The sequence below is a fragment of the Mytilus californianus genome, unplaced genomic scaffold, assembly GCF_021869535.1.
Source record: "Mytilus californianus isolate M0D057914Y unplaced genomic scaffold, xbMytCali1.0.p SCAF_4, whole genome shotgun sequence".
Taxonomy (NCBI): Eukaryota; Metazoa; Mollusca; class Bivalvia; order Mytilida; family Mytilidae; genus Mytilus; species Mytilus californianus.
The window spans coordinates 16796771-16815158 of NW_026262690.1; the positions used below are offsets into that span (position 1 = coordinate 16796771).

Consider the following 18388-nt stretch of genomic DNA (forward strand, 5'->3'; position numbering starts at 1 on the left):
GGATACCCAAGACCGAAATCCGAATGTAATTCACCAGTGCAAAGAAAATTTGTTTTAAATATCAACTAACAGATCCTGTAGAATTTTTGGATACTGTAACAACTAAAGAAACATGGAAAAAAGCATGGTCAATAAAATTAAAACATACTGACATAGAAAGATCTTGGATGAGAAAGAACATTTCAATAGCTTACAATACTTTTCTCCAATATATATACAGACTTGGTCATTGTCATCCATTGGTCAGTATATCCACTTCTGACCCTAAATTCGTACCAAAATTGCCACCGCGAGTGAAAATTGCTACAGGAGGATACATCCTACAATCCCAAAGAGCCAAATATAATTCTAATGTAGTGAACCCAACATGTCAACTATGCAAAAAACGGAGAAGAAACATTATCTCATTTCCTGCTTACATGTGTAACTTTAGATGCTGTAAGAAAACCCATATTAGAAAGAATAGTGATAACGGCTAGTAGAATTTTCTCTGAGAGCAATAGTGTCAATAACATAGAACTACTAAGATTGATTTGTGATCATTACAACTACTGCAAAAATAACAACGATCAAATTTTGGATAATATATCGAAAATTCTTGAACCGCAATGCAGGCAAATGATCCACCTACTCCATACAACAAGATATAGACTACTCGGTTTGGATAGTAAACAACCGAAAAAGAGAAGGAAAGTTAAAGACTATTAGTTAATTAAAGTGTTATGTAAGTGACTCAGCATAAGACAGTCCAAATTATCAATTCTTATTTAGATAATTTTAGATTTTTAAATTAACCTATTGCGTATATTATAAACTGACAGTTTGTGTGTATAATATTCTGGTGGATTGAACTTTTATTTGTGTGATAATTATATATTTTCGTGGTGGTGGTGGTGGATATCACTCCAGCTAGACTTGGAGGTGTGCAGAGTTTATTATACAGATTACAGATTACAGTGGTTGGTTTAAATTGTGGATTCAATATATGAATAGGAAATGTCAAATGATGAAAAATGGGATTTATATTTTACATGTTTCATATCATTTTACACTTTATTTTTGCCGTTTAAATCATTTCTTGAGATCACACTAATTTGAAATTAATTAACTGAATATCTGAAATAAGCTTTTACCTTTTATTTTGTGTGGCATAACGTTTAAGCATCCACGAATGTCATAAATACAACTTCACAGCGTGGAATGCCAAATCCAACGTCAAACAATGGCCGCCATTACGTGTTGACAACGTCGTCTAGTGAACCGTATCACTGAGCACCGAAATCCTTACTCAGACGCTTCCGGTTGTCTAACTGAAGGGGGTACTATCCGTCACGAAAAAAGTGCTTGTAGGAGCTTTTAGTGTTCAAACTATCTTGTGTAAAGATTTGATGTTAAGAGTTGTTTAATGCAAGTTTTCACTTATTTTTTATTTATGTGCTTGGAAAAGGAGTTTGTGAGGATCATCGTTCGGTACTCCTCGGCAGATTATACTTATGTAACACGAAGGGCAGCGGAATCTGCCGAGGCTTACCAGGATGGGTTCATCATTTGCAAATCCAGCGTCTTTTCGAATTCATAGAATCAACACTTTTCTTCAAAATAAATAGAATGATGCTTGTTTAATTCAATAGTTAGAAGAGGTTTTGCTATTCTTATAATTTTATATACATGTATTGTTTTATTCTAGATTGATGAGAGAAGTGCAGAGGAAATCATCATCTGTCTTGACATGCTACAAGAGGAGATTAAAGAACAGTGGCAAATCTGTTGCCAGGTAAGAATCATAAGTGTATTTGATTTTTAGAATGCCAATATATATTTGAACAAATGAATAATATAAAGCATGAAAAGAAGTTTAAATTAGAAAATATATATCAATTGATTCATCAGTAAATTTATTCTTTTATACCACCTTGGTCTTAACGTTGTTATCTGGATCTTAAATCATGCTTTTACTTTTTTGTGTTGTAGTTCGTATACTTATATTTTAATAGTAATTCTACTTAGTTGCTTATCAATTTTTTTCTATATTTCAGGCCAGTGACCAGCAGTTGGGTAATAAGAAAGGAGAAGCTCCATGACTTATTGTCCTGCAAAATGAAAACAGGACAGTTTCAAATTTTGTTGTTGTGGGGTATGGGGTACAAGTAGAAGTAGGAATGGTCATTAACAATATTATGTAAAGGTACCTTGTTATGCATTTATGTTTGATTGTTCAATGATTAACTGGAAATAAATGATAACATAAATTCCTTTGTTTTATATGTTGTAATTTTGTTTTTAAAGCTAGATTTAGTATTATGATAATTTCATTTCAAAAAGTTCTAGATATGACATTTACTATTTTACGAATATTTGAAAACGAATGAAGAAAAAATGCAATAGTCAAATGAAAAATGGAAATTCCATTTTCTTAATTGCATGCATTGGCTCCTTTTTGTGATGGTATGAAAACCTGTTTTATTGAGAGCTATCTATTAATAAACGTTTGACAGTCTAGCCTTCCGGAAAATTAGTTAAATTTAGGCCTAATGAAGTAACGGCTTCTCACACTGAAATGATAAACATGTTTCTTCACGACCCTTTATGATCTAAACATGTTTACATTCAAAACACTTCACAGCTAAACGTGTTTCCAGACAAAACACTTCACAGCTAAACACGTTTCCAGATAAAACATTTCACAGCTAAACATGTTTCCAGATAAAACACTTCACAGCTAAACATGTTGACAGTCTAACCACTTTTCAGCTAAACATGTTTCTAGTCTAAACACTTTACAGCTAAACATGTTTACAGTCTAAGCACTTTATATCTTGACACGTTTATGCTGTTAACACATTAAATATTAAACATGTTTAGATTTAAAACATGTCAAAAATCGGTTTCATAAATGTGTTTATGAAAGTGTTTAGGCTCTATATATTTAACCTTATGTTAAAACATACAGACATATTGTTTAGAGGCCAGCTGAAGCCCTCCTCCAGGTGTGGGATTTTCTCGCTGCGTTGAAGACCCATTGGTGTTCTTGGGCTATTTTCAGCTCTTTGGTTGGGTTTTTGTTTTTGACACATTTCCTGTTTCCTTTCTCAATTCTATCTTGATTTAATTTATGGAGCTGCATTTACTTAGATAAGCCATAAACAATTAGGGTGCTGTACTGGTCTCTTTAAATATTTTAACCATGATATTCATAAATCAAGTGAATTATGAATTCATATATTAAAAAATAGGTATTTCAGGAAATTATGTTTGTTATGTGTTTTTTTAGAAACAAACAATGTGGAGCTGTGAGTTTCCATGGAGACTGCATCCAATCAAAAATTCAAGGACACATCACATGACAATGTGAAACAGGCTATTGATTTGAGTAAACCTGTTCAAGTATATGTGTCACCAAAAGAAGTAAAAAGATGAGACATACATCAGAATGGAATGAGGAACATTATTGTGCAATCCTAGTGAGCCATGATGTAGTTATTCGTTTAATTACAAAGAGAAAAATACAATTTTTGTTATGATAGAGACAATGAGTGTATTAAAAGGATGTCAAGGGGGAAGAGTTGTAATTGAAAGTACATGTAAAAAGAATCTGGAAGACTATTCAGCTTCAGAATAATAAAAAGATAAATACCAATGTTTTTTACAACTTTTGAAATCATATTTTAAGTGACAGGTCAGATGTGCCGAAGTGAAAAGTATATTGCACTACTCAACTAAAGGTTTTCTGAAATAGGATAATGTGCCCTGGTGAGGTCTGTCAACCTTGGTATGGAGTTTCAAAACTTTTCTGATAGCATTTCTGCCTTAATAGTTAAGGCAATGGTAGCTTTGAATGTAAAGCCACTAAGAAAAAGGGATTAAAAGGGACTGATTGCAGTTCTTACCAGTACCTTATAGATGCAATGTATATGCAAGTGTAGAGCATATTTTTCCTTTGTCAACATGCTATGGTTATATCATGTTGAACTTAACAAATATCTATGTTGTGTACATGTAAGGATTGGACATGAGGTATCAGCTATTAATATTCCTTAGAGGATAATCTCTGGATCCCCAATGAGGACAATGTTTTAAAGGAGAGATTTTTCATGTAACCAAAGTTTATCATAACTGCATGATATAATCTATTCCTCTTATTCAGCAATCAGATATCTTGTTCAAAGTGTAATTAATTGATAAAATCACTCTATAAATTGTTTACAGTAGTAGGGGAATTTTTTAATTACATTGAGTAATTGGATGAAATATATAGTTCTATAGAATCATAGTTATGTGTAAATTTATGTCTGGGAATCTTTTTTCATTTCTGGTAGTTATTATATATGTTCTGTAAATCTTTTTACTCAACACTACAAAGTATCGGGGATATATATAGTTTTTGGCCTGCCAGTCCAATAGTCATCTCGGTTTCCCTATAATAAATCAAATACTTTATATCAGATCGCAACCTTATATGGATATATGCTGACAAATACTGAGAGGATGTTTCCTGTAACTTTCCTATATGGTAGCATAATTTGAGAGTTATTGACGTATAATATGTCATAGTTACTAAAAATAGCCTGAAATACATGCTGGAAAGTATTTCTTGATTGCAAAGAAACATGCACACATGATTAAAATTTTGATAAAAGTAGAATCCCTGTTGGTTTTTAGATATTGCTGGCATGGTCATAGTTTCTACAATTGGACTGAATATTACTCTAGAAGAACATTTATTAGTTGAAATTGTGCTTTGAAGTAGCCAATAACTGTCAGTACTTTGTTTCTTTTTAATAAAAAAAAAAGGAGATGTGGTATGATATGTAATGAGACAACTATTCCAAAAGACCAAATGAAAAAGATATGAACAAATTTAATTCTAGTCTTTTTTTGCTATTCTCTTTTATTACTGATCTGATTAGTCATACCATATCTTAAAATCATGGCTCTTATTACTGAATTTATTTAATGAATAATTTATGTTTTCATTGATAATGATACATTTTATGATCTGGTACAGCTGCTGCGAAAGTGTGTACGTTGATTTATTTAATGCCATTTTGTCCCAGGTGAGAGTTGTCTTATTGACACTCTTCCTACATCTCTTTTATTACTACCTGTAACGTCTATGTTATATAGGCACCTACATTTCAATATCGTATTTATATTTTATTATACTTCACGTAAAAATGCAATATTTTGATTGGCTTATACGAGGGTGTTAATTTACTCTATTCTATGGTAAATACTCTATTACCCTTCACGGAGACGCTTGATCAAGTGTGCGCTTTATTAAATACAACTCTATCCTATGGCAAATACTCTATTACCCTTCACGGAGACGCTTGATCAAGTGTGCGCTTTATTAAATACGGATGATTGTTAAGTACAAGACGTCATAGTTTATTACTTTGAATTTGAAATTTAATCGACAGTAATTACAGGACATTCAGTATAATAAATTAAATAACACATATCTGAGAGGGTGATAGAGCAGATTGTTACCCCTCGAAAAGACATTGTCAACCTTGGCTTCGCCTCAGTTGACAATGTTTTCTCGGGGTAACAATCTGCTCTATCACACTCTCAGCTATGTGTTATTTATATAGTGTCATAGATCAAACTTTTTCTTTCATTTGAATTGATATTTTATAGTGTGTCTTTTTATGTTGTAATGTTACACTACTGTCTCAGGTTAGGGTGAAGGTTGGCGCCTGTTAAAAGGTTTAAACCCGCTGCATTTTTATGCACCTGTCCTAATTCAGGAGCCTGTTGTTCAGTGGTTTTCATTTGTTATTCTGGTCCATAGGTGTTTCTTGTTTCTATAGATTAGATTGTTGGTTTTCCTGTTGTGTTACACTAGTCATTTTGGGGCCCTTTATAGCTTGCTATTCGGTGTCATATAGCTCGTCCAACTGTTTTGGTTCTTATACATACATACTGGGCTTTCAATTTTTTTGGCTTTGAGCGTTCCTGATGAAGGTAAATCCAGAAAAGCACTTCTGACGCATGAAATTGTTGTTTTCATTTTTTATTTCCTAGTCCTATTTAATAATGGTGAAGAAGTATTAATATTGACTGAAATCTTTTAAGATCAAATTATTTTATTTTTTAATAGATTTCTTAAAGCTGATTACAACTTGTACGACAAAAGCTTTAAGTCTTACAAACAATTGTAGTTTGAGAATGGAATAATATGGCATACAATATACAACTGGTCATTTCTGTACAGCATAATAAAGAATATACAGCTTATGATGAAGATAAATACACATGATACATGTATTATACACTTACTTATTTTGTGATGTCAAGAAATTAACAAACCACTAGTTCAGAGTGAATCATTCATGCTTATATTGCAATTGAATACATTTTATACAAGATAAAGAAAATTAAGGTTACTTTTACATTGCGCAACATGGTCATGTTGTGTCATTGATATTTGACATTGTCTATGATTCATTTTGTCTTCTTATCTATCTCTTGATCATGTTGAATATGTTGAATATGCCAGTACATCATGGAGACAGTAAACAACATGCACACGTTATAAATGCACAACCAAGACAGCCCAATATTTTCACTAAACCTATACATTTCGAACAGGCCGAATACAACTGAAAATAAAAATTAATCATCATTATTAAATAATAATTGACCTAATTATAGGAATGTCAACGGAGGTTTAAAATGTATTGAATGGGTTATAGAGACAGTCACCAAATACAAAAAAAAATGAATAATATCAAACACCACATACTACATATAAAGTGTTTATACTTGTGAATTTGTGTCCCACTGAGTTCTTTTTCAGTGAATTTGCCAATTGCTGTTGTATGCATGCTCAATCATATTTATCTGTTAATAGGCCAAATACAAAGTGCACATCACTGTTTTAGTGCGCACGACATGTGTTTCTTAATTAATCATTATCAGGAATGATTGATCAAACTTTTAAAAAACAAAGATACATGAAATGACGTGTATAACTAGTGGAACAGGAAGTTGTGACTTGAGGAATACCAAAGTCCGACCCCTGTTTCTGGTAGGGTTCTTGTTGTCCAGTGTTGTGTATTCTGTGTTGTGTTTTGACATAATCACGAAAATCAAACGTGACGATCGATCAATGAATAATGAAATAAGGTCAAGGTTGGATGAATCCTGTGTTCCTGCCATGTTGACCTTGCAACGATTCCAGATACAAATATACTTGACTTATTACTCATATTAAATGAAAAAACATCACATGCGAACAGCAATCACGTGGTCATTGAACTATGAAAATAAGTTCAAGGACAGTGGAGCTAGAGTCATTGTGGAAGTGTGTGTAGTACCGATGCGATAAATAAAGCACGAATAAATTGAAGTGTTGTTATAACATTTTTCATATTGTGCTCTTATACCAGTGTCCTAGGTCAGGAAGAGGGGACTTTCCGTTTTGAATTTTCCTCGGAGTTCGGTATATTTGTTATTTTACCTTTTTCCGTCCGGTTTTTGACAAACTTGACCTTGAATATTAATAGTACGGAGGTAATCCATATTAGTTCAGTGGCTATCAATGACTGCTGTCTGTCTGTATTTTTCCATGTTAAATTCTGTTAGCTTATATCAGGCCGTTAGATTTTTTATACTTTATCTTATATATGGTATGGTCGATCATAGTTTTGCTCATTGTTGAAGACCGTTGGACGTGTAGTTCTTTATATCCTTGTTCTTTGATCTTTAATGTTTTATTGTCTAAATCGAAAACGTACCGCATCTTCTTTTTTATAATTTCTAGGGTTATATTGAGCGCTGAAGTCTATACATATTAATATTCACGGAACGTTTCTTTATATGCACTTTATTTTTACTCATTCAAATAACAGTTCGTACATCAATTGTCAATCAACGTGCAGTGACAAATGTTTCATGCATATTCAAGACGACACAAATCTCAAAAAGATATTTTTTCAAGAAAACATCATACTCGTTAATGAGTTCAGCTGATATGATGAAATTTTGCAACTGGAAGATTAACACTTGACAATCTATTATAATCTTACGGGTTTTTGGGCAGTTAAGCTGCCTTATGCGAGCACCCTAGATTTGCTTTTTTCCCCAAGAATTCTGTAAAATGTGCCGTTGCCCTTATCTAGCAGGCTGGTAGGTTATGTATAACTAATTAGAAATTTTTTCATAATTTTGGTTATAAAAACATAAAATATGTCCAGTATAACTTTAAATGATCGTCGAACAACCCAAAATAATTGACGTTGCACATAGGGAATAGGGCTCAATAGAAATTCATACATTGTTTTTTATCCCCTGTGCGTTTGGTAAAGATGTTAAAGAGCAATTGTATGAAATATTTTATCGCCGAAAATTTCTAAATACAAGTCGTTTACTTTTGCCAAATGGCAACATGCGCAGGAATATTGTTTTTGCGGGAATTTTCACCTAGAAGACGAAAGTGTGACGTAAATGTCAAGGATTTATAACTAACGTCCTTGTAAATATTTGGAGGATTCTGATGATATAAAGGTTAATATTATTAATCATTAAAATCTTTTTGTTTGTTTGGTTAGAGATGAATGTGGTTATTAAATTGATCTTGATTATACACATTTGAATTCCTTAGAAGTTCCTATTATATTATTCCGTTTATTACATTTACAACTGGCCTCAAGTAAGGTCAAATCAAGTTGTTGTTTTAAATCAATGAAATAAAACGAGGGATGTGATTGGTTAATGTAAAGGTCGTTGAAAAAATTAAACCAATCAGATCGCTCGTTTCATTTCATTCATTACAAGATGGGTTCTCTGAGGGTTTGGAGATTGGTATTGAATGGAAAAAAATCGAAAAGGGGAGGATTGCTATGAAGGTAGGTTAATTTTATATACCTTACATGTTAACAGCAAGCGGCGGCGTAAATTTCAGTACCTGTATGTCCAAAAAACTTCCAGTCAGATGATCCATCATGAAACATAAAATTATGTCCGACTTTGACATAATTTTCAATGTTTAGGATATGTTTTCAAGACCAGAACTTTTTTATTCCTTAGCCAAAAATCTTCATTTCTGTCTCAATTTAAGGACAAATATAGATCTTTCAGGAAATTATGTTTGTTATGTGTTTTTTTAGAAACAAACAATGTGGAGCTGTGAGTTTCCATGGAGACTGCATCCAATCAAAAATTCAAGGACACATCACATGACAATGTGAAACAGGCTATTGATTTGAGTAAACCTGTTCAAGTATATGTGTCACCAAAAGAAGTAAAAAGATGAGACATACATCAGAATGGAATGAGGAACATTATTGTGCAATCCTAGTGAGCCATGATGTAGTTATTCGTTTAATTACAAAGAGAAAAATACAATTTTTGTTATGATAGAGACAATGAGTGTATTAAAAGGATGTCAAGGGGGAAGAGTTGTAATTGAAAGTACATGTAAAAAGAATCTGGAAGACTATTCAGCTTCAGAATAATAAAAAGATAAATACCAATGTTTTTTACAACTTTTGAAATCATATTTTAAGTGACAGGTCAGATGTGCCGAAGTGAAAAGTATATTGCACTACTCAACTAAAGGTTTTCTGAAATAGGATAATGTGCCCTGGTGAGGTCTGTCAACCTTGGTATGGAGTTTCAAAACTTTGCTGATAGCATTTCTGCCTTAATAGTTAAGGCAATGGTAGCTTTGAATGTAAAGCCACTAAGAAAAAGGGATTAAAAGGGACTGATTGCAGTTCTTACCAGTACCTTATAGATGCAATGTATATGCAAGTGTAGAGCATATTTTTCCTTTGTCAACATGCTATGGTTATATCATGTTGAACTTAACAAATATCTATGTTGTGTACATGTAAGGATTGGACATGAGGTATCAGCTATTAATATTCCTTAGAGGATAATCTCTGGATCCCCAATGAGGACAATGTTTTAAAGGAGAGATTTTTCATGTAACCAAAGTTTATCATAACTGCATGATATAATCTATTCCTCTTATTCAGCAATCAGATATCTTGTTCAAAGTGTAATTAATTGATAAAATCACTCTATAAATTGTTTACAGTAGTAGGGGAATTTTTTAATTACATTGAGTAATTGGATGAAATATATAGTTCTATAGAATCATAGTTATGTGTAAATTTATGTCTGGGAATCTTTTTTCATTTCTGGTAGTTATTATATATGTTCTGTAAATCTTTTTACTCAACACTACAAAGTATCGGGGATATATATAGTTTTTGGCCTGCCAGTCCAATAGTCATCTCGGTTTCCCTATAATAAATCAAATACTTTATATCAGATCGCAACCTTATATGGATATATGCTGACAAATACTGAGAGGATGTTTCCTGTAACTTTCCTATATGGTAGCATAATTTGAGAGTTATTGACGTATAATATGTCATAGTTACTAAAAATAGCCTGAAATACATGCTGGAAAGTATTTCTTGATTGCAAAGATACATGCACACATGATTAAAATTTTGATAAAAGTAGAATCCCTGTTGGTTTTTAGATATTGCTGGCATGGTCATAGTTTCTACAATTGGACTGAATATTACTCTAGAAGAACATTTATTAGTTGAAATTGTGCTTTGAAGTAGCCAATAACTGTCAGTACTTTGTTTCTTTTTAATAAAAAAAAAGGAGATGTGGTATGATATGTAATGAGACAACTATTCCAAAAGACCAAATGAAAAAGATATGAACAAATTTAATTCTAGTCTTTTTTTGCTATTCTCTTTTATTACTGATCTGATTAGTCATACCATATCTTAAAATCATGGCTCTTATTACTGAATTTATTTAATGAATAATTTATGTTTTCATTGATAATGATACATTTTATGATCTGGTACAGCTGCTGCGAAAGTGTGTACGTTGATTTATTTAATGCCATTTTGTCCCAGGTGAGAGTTGTCTTATTGACACTCTTCCTACATCTCTTTTATTACTACCTGTAACGTCTATGTTATATAGGCACCTACATTTCAATATCGTATTTATATTTTATTATACTTCACGTAAAAATGCAATATTTTGATTGGCTTATACGAGGGTGTTAATTTACTCTATTCTATGGTAAATACTCTATTACCCTTCACGGAGACGCTTGATCAAGTGTGCGCTTTATTAAATACAACTCTATCCTATGGCAAATACTCTATTACCCTTCACGGAGACGCTTGATCAAGTGTGCGCTTTATTAAATACGGATGATTGTTAAGTACAAGACGTCATAGTTTATTACTTTGAATTTGAAATTTAATCGACAGTAATTACAGGACATTCAGTATAATAAATTAAATAACACATATCTGAGAGGGTGATAGAGCAGATTGTTACCCCTCGAAAAGACATTGTCAACCTTGGCTTCGCCTCAGTTGACAATGTTTTCTCGGGGTAACAATCTGCTCTATCACACTCTCAGCTATGTGTTATTTATATAGTGTCATAGATCAAACTTTTTCTTTCATTTGAATTGATATTTTATAGTGTGTCTTTTTATGTTGTAATGTTACACTACTGTCTCAGGTTAGGGTGAAGGTTGGCGCCTGTTAAAAGGTTTAAACCCGCTGCATTTTTATGCACCTGTCCTAATTCAGGAGCCTGTTGTTCAGTGGTTTTCATTTGTTATTCTGGTCCATAGGTGTTTCTTGTTTCTATAGATTAGATTGTTGGTTTTCCTGTTGTGTTACACTAGTCATTTTGGGGCCCTTTATAGCTTGCTATTCGGTGTCATATAGCTCGTCCAACTGTTTTGGTTCTTATACATACATACTGGGCTTTCAATTTTTTTGGCTTTGAGCGTTCCTGATGAAGGTAAATCCAGAAAAGCACTTCTGACGCATGAAATTGTTGTTTTCATTTTTTATTTCCTAGTCCTATTTAATAATGGTGAAGAAGTATTAATATTGACTGAAATCTTTTAAGATCAAATTATTTTATTTTTTAATAGATTTCTTAAAGCTGATTACAACTTGTACGACAAAAGCTTTAAGTCTTACAAACAATTGTAGTTTGAGAATGGAATAATATGGCATACAATATACAACTGGTCATTTCTGTACAGCATAATAAAGAATATACAGCTTATGATGAAGATAAATACACATGATACATGTATTATACACTTACTTATTTTGTGATGTCAAGAAATTAACAAACCACTAGTTCAGAGTGAATCATTCATGCTTATATTGCAATTGAATACATTTTATACAAGATAAAGAAAATTAAGGTTACTTTTACATTGCGCAACATGGTCATGTTGTGTCATTGATATTTGACATTGTCTATGATTCATTTTGTCTTCTTATCTATCTCTTGATCATGTTGAATATGTTGAATATGCCAGTACATCATGGAGACAGTAAACAACATGCACACGTTATAAATGCACAACCAAGACAGCCCAATATTTTCACTAAACCTATACATTTCGAACAGGCCGAATACAACTGAAAATAAAAATTAATCATCATTATTAAATAATAATTGACCTAATTATAGGAATGTCAACGGAGGTTTAAAATGTATTGAATGGGTTATAGAGACAGTCACCAAATACAAAAAAAAAAATGAATAATATCAAACACCACATACTACATATAAAGTGTTTATACTTGTGAAATTGTGTCCCACTGAGTTCTTTTTCAGTGAATTAGCCAATTGCTGTTGTATGCATGCTCAATCATATTTATCTGTTAATAGGCCAAATACAAAGTGCACATCACTGTTTTAGTGCGCACGACATGTGTTTCTTAATTAATCATTATCAGGAATGATTGATCAAACTTTTAAAAAACAAAGATACATGAAATGAAGTGTATAACTAGTGGAACAGGAAGTTGTGACTTGAGGAATACCAAAGTCCGACCCCTGTTTCTGGTAGGGTTCTTGTTGTCCAGTGTTGTGTATTCTGTGTTGTGTTTTGACATAATCACGAAAATCAAACGTGACGATCGATCAATGAATAATGAAATAAGGTCAAGGTTGGATGAATCCTGTGTTCCTGCCATGTTGACCTTGCAACGATTCCAGATACAAATATACTTGACTTATTACTCATATTAAATGAAAAAACATCACATGCGAACAGCAATCACGTGGTCATTGAACTATGAAAATAAGTTCAAGGACAGTGGAGCTAGAGTCATTGTGGAAGTGTGTGTAGTACCGATGCGATAAATAAAGCACGAATAAATTGAAGTGTTGTTATAACATTTTTCATATTGTGCTCTTATACCAGTGTCCTAGGTCAGGAAGAGGGGACTTTCCGTTTTGAATTTTCCTCGGAGTTCGGTATATTTGTTATTTTACCTTTTTCCGTCCGGTTTTTGACAAACTTGACCTTGAATATTAATAGTACGGAGGTAATCCATATTAGTTCAGTGGCTATCAATGACTGCTGTCTGTCTGTATTTTTCCATGTTAAATTCTGTTAGCTTATATCAGGCCGTTAGATTTTTTATACTTTATCTTATATATGGTATGGTCGATCATAGTTTTGCTCATTGTTGAAGACCGTTGGACGTGTAGTTCTTTATATCCTTGTTCTTTGATCTTTAATGTTTTATTGTCTAAATCGAAAACGTACCGCATCTTCTTTTTTATAATTTCTAGGGTTATATTGAGCGCTGAAGTCTATACATATTAATATTCACGGAACGTTTCTTTATATGCACTTTATTTTTACTCATTCAAATAACAGTTCGTACATCAATTGTCAATCAACGTGCAGTGACAAATGTTTCATGCATATTCAAGACGACACAAATCTCAAAAAGATATTTTTTCAAGAAAACATCATACTCGTTAATGAGTTCAGCTGATATGATGAAATTTTGCAACTGGAAGATTAACACTTGACAATCTATTATAATCTTACGGGTTTTTGGGCAGTTAAGCTGCCTTATGCGAGCACCCTAGATTTGCTTTTTTCCCCAAGAATTCTGTAAAATGTGCCGTTGCCCTTATCTAGCAGGCTGGTAGGTTATGTATAACTAATTAGAAATTTTTTCATAATTTTGGTTATAAAAACATAAAATATGTCCAGTATAACTTTAAATGATCGTCGAACAACCCAAAATAATTGACGTTGCACATAGGGAATAGGGCTCAATAGAAATTCATACATTGTTTTTTATCCCCTGTGCGTTTGGTAAAGATGTTAAAGAGCAATTGTATGAAATATTTTATCGCCGAAAATTTCTAAATACAAGTCGTTTACTTTTGCCAAATGGCAACATGCGCAGGAATATTGTTTTTGCGGGAATTTTCACCTAGAAGACGAAAGTGTGACGTAAATGTCAAGGATTTATAACTAACGTCCTTGTAAATATTTGGAGGATTCTGATGATATAAAGGTTAATATTATTAATCATTAAAATCTTTTTGTTTGTTTGGTTAGAGATGAATGTGGTTATTAAATTGATCTTGATTATACACATTTGAATTCCTTAGAAGTTCCTATTATATTATTCCGTTTATTACATTTACAACTGGCCTCAAGTAAGGTCAAATCAAGTTGTTGTTTTAAATCAATGAAATAAAACGAGGGATGTGATTGGTTAATGTAAAGGTCGTTGAAAAAATTAAACCAATCAGATCGCTCGTTTCATTTCATTCATTACAAGATGGGTTCTCTGAGGGTTTGGAGATTGGTATTGAATGGAAAAAAATCGAAAAGGGGAGGATTGCTATGAAGGTAGGTTAATTTTATATACCTTACATGTTAACAGCAAGCGGCGGCGTAAATTTCAGTACCTGTATGTCCAAAAAACTTCCAGTCAGATGATCCATCATGAAACATAAAATTATGTCCGACTTTGACATAATTTTCAATGTTTAGGATATGTTTTCAAGACCAGAACTTTTTTATTCCTTAGCCAAAAATCTTCATTTCTGTCTCAATTTAAGGACAAATATAGATCTTTCAGGATCACCTGAACTTGGCGATCACAATACTGGTAAACCAGTCAACAATACTGGAATAAAATGTTATTCAAGTATTGATTCCAGTATTGTGGTTTTTTTCTCAATAATACTACAATACTGGAATATAAGTGTATACCAGTATTGTTAGAAGCAAGGCCAATGATGATGTCAGATTGATGTCAAAATAGTATCTGTACAACATTTTCATATTTATTCATGGAACATACAATTAATATAAATCAATAAAGTGAGCACTACATAGAAGAATATGAGAATTTAAATTATTTTAAAACATAGTTAAATAATGTTTAGTTTGTTATGTTGCTCATTTTTCAGAAAAGCAAGCACCGATGAATGAAAATACCAACTCCTCAACAAAGTTCAATGCTCTCCATTGTAAACCTTATATTGCTCAGCAATGTGTAGAATGCTGTTCTACCCCACCTGTCTCGCCAAGTTCAGGGGGTCCATCTTTCAAGCAAAGTCATATAATGATCGATGAACCGTTTATGATTTTCTTTTACTCGGAACTACCGGTTATCATTTTTCAAACTTCAACATCATGGGCTGGGGTATCTTTTCATTTAGCAAAGGCAGGTCAATCAGACTTTGACTTTGATCCCTATAATAGTAAATCTTTGTTTGATTTGTGTCTTGCACGTAACTTTTGTACTGTATTAAAATTGACCAAACTCCGTGTTCTCCCCGGGCTCTTTCTGCAGCACAGCAGGCAGGGGTCCTATCAGACTTGACGTGGTCCCGTATTTCTTGCCTGTTGTTCTATAATTTTCAATCAAAAATTTATATACCAGTTGAGTAAAATTTTATACGATTTGTTTAATCTTATCCTTGTGGTATTAAATTGCAGGTGCAATTTAACCAGCACAATAAGTGTGATGAGGTTGAATCCAGGTCTGTTCGCCCTGATTCTTGTTCTCCCTAGTACCTGTTCTCGCTGGGTCCGTTCGCCCTAATTTCTGTTGGAACTGAGACCGTTCTCCCTGGTTTTTTGGTGGAAGAAGACTTTGAAGTCTTCTGTAATCATATACTGCCGGCTGTAAAATCATTGAACCGTCACCAGGAGTGTTGCTGTATCCTTTTCTGTGCTTTACTATTTCATAACTTCCGTGCCATATCTTGACACCGATGTTTACACATGATCGGTTTCAAGTTTGTCAAATAGCATCTGCATCATTGTATAAAACAAATGTGCAGTTAGACTTGAAAAACAATCACTATCGTTAGCGTTATAATTTCTCATATTTTAATGTTCTTATATCTACCTTTTTATTATGTCAATTATAAGATTTCATCTCATCTTATATGTACGTTATTTATTATTTACTTGTAACCGGATGTTTTTAAAGTATATTTGGTAATACGCATGCGTTAATTTAATTATAATCCCAAACTAAGTCGAATGATTCAGCGCCCTCTATCCACTGCCGTTTCTCGTTGGAGTAATCGGAATTAAACAACTGGATTATTCGGGTTAATCCAAACTACGTTCGTTTCGTATCTGCGCATGTGCATAAATGAGAAATTTAATTGTGCATCCAAAAGTTTCAAAATAATGATCAAACATTAATTAATTCAAACAATGCATCTTATGTTAATTTCAAGTATCTACGCGGAGAGTACGACTTCAACTCAATGATCCTTGACAAAAATACACGGATTTAGTTGTTCCGTCTGTGTTTAGATCTTTAACGCAATCAAGTCATATTCCGGTTTTAGAAAACATGCGTTTTTTAAAATGAAAGTTAGAATATTTCAGTATGTTATTGCGATAATAAAGAGTCAAGAGCACAATTAAATCTCCTGGTGCTTTTCGCTTCAAACAATGCACTGTCAGTTGACAGAAATTTCAATGTCGTACTATTGTCAGTTGACGGAATCCATATCGAAAGTACGTAGATTTTATGTCAATCATTGTCGGAATGTCCCCAATGATTACCTTTATTGCCTTACGTTTCAAAGTTTTAAGTGATCAAAAACAGGATTTAACATATAAATAGTCCAGCTTTTTACCTTTATTCGTCATGAAGGTACCCCCATTACAACCCTCGGGTACGGAACCCAGGGGCGGATCCAGCCATTTTAAAAAGGGGGGGGGGGGTTCCCAACCCAGGGGAAAAAGGGGGGTCCAACTATATGTCCCATTCAAATGCATTGATTGTCCAAAAAAGGGGGGGGGTTCCAACCCCCGGAACTCTCCCCTTGGATCCGCCACTGGTTCAACCAATAATTCGTTGCCGTCAATCATTCACGAAATTTTTCAGAAAATGACCGTTTGACGCCTGACGGAAAAGGGCATTCCTACCCTCGTACTTATGTGTAAAAATATTAGACATGTGAGATGAAAACAAATATTATTAACAACAGCAAATAATTGGTTCACGATTTGGGTCAAGCAAATACAGAAAATTAATGGGTTTGAAATGTTAACAAGTGTTCAAAACCCAATCCCTGACCTCAGACAAATCTGCAATGGATACCTTAAGAATTTTTCGAAATATGTTTATAATAAGAAAACAAAATAAGTAACCGTGAACAACTATAACAATTCATGATTAAATGATTGGTGTTTGATGTTAAACCCTACTTTAAGCACACTTGACTAAAATCATGGTGGCCAGTTTTTTTTTATACGAAGGAAGTTGGAATACCCAAAGTGAACTATCTACCTTTGACAGAGAAACTTTCAAGTGAAACCAAATCAATTACTGGTATAGTTGCTTGCATCAATTTGACCATGCTGAACCGATTAATGTATGGAATTATAGAAAATTTAATTTGAATCTACAGTATTGGTGGATTTTTTAGTTTAGATAGTCAGTTTTGGTTGAGACATGAGTTTTATTAAAGAATATTATTTTTGGAAGAAAAAAATACGTCGAAAGCAATAATGGGACAGGGCAGGCTGGGTAGGTGTGGGCTGCTTTCACGGTAATTCAAGTTACCTTTTATGCATCTTCTTCCACCTCAGAGCTATCAGCTCTTTGATTTGTTGTTGTTGTCTTGTATAATCGTTAATATAAATTATTTGAATAAATCATGTTTAAGATTGTTGAAAAAACTACCGATGAGGTTAAAAAGGTATGACGCTGCATAATAAACGCATTTACACTTTTGATATCTAGCTGAATTTTGTCTCTGAATAACCTTAGATCTGTCACCGAATAACCTTCTGACGTCAAGCAACAATCACTTTTTAATTATGACGTCAAATTTTTTAAATTGTGATGTCAAATTTTACGGGAATTTGTGTGATTTTAAGTAATGGCGGACAAATTTGCATACAACTGTAACTACGTCAATGGGATGGGTCTCGTATACCAAAGACAGGATGATCTGACCTTGACCATATGACAGCTATTTGTGTTTGGGACATAACTCTGTTCTCTGGAGAACTGATGTTAACCAAACTAAGTCAAACTAATTAAGTTAAGTTATGTGTACC

General features: G+C 33.1%; 1 long non-coding RNA gene across 3 annotated transcripts in view; it reads right to left on the minus strand.

Moving 5' to 3' along the window:
• Positions 1–6071: 6071 nt before the first annotated feature.
• LOC127737580 (uncharacterized) overlaps positions 6072–18388 on the minus strand; it is a 56173-nt gene continuing 43856 nt past the window's right edge. For 2 of the 3 annotated variants that reach the window (XR_007999696.1, XR_007999699.1), the window contains exon 3: positions 11913–12446. This is a non-coding gene — a long non-coding RNA (uncharacterized LOC127737580). Of the gene's footprint in view, positions 6606–11912; positions 12447–18388 lie in introns of those variants that run through there. The other variant, XR_007999698.1, reaches the window with a different exon arrangement.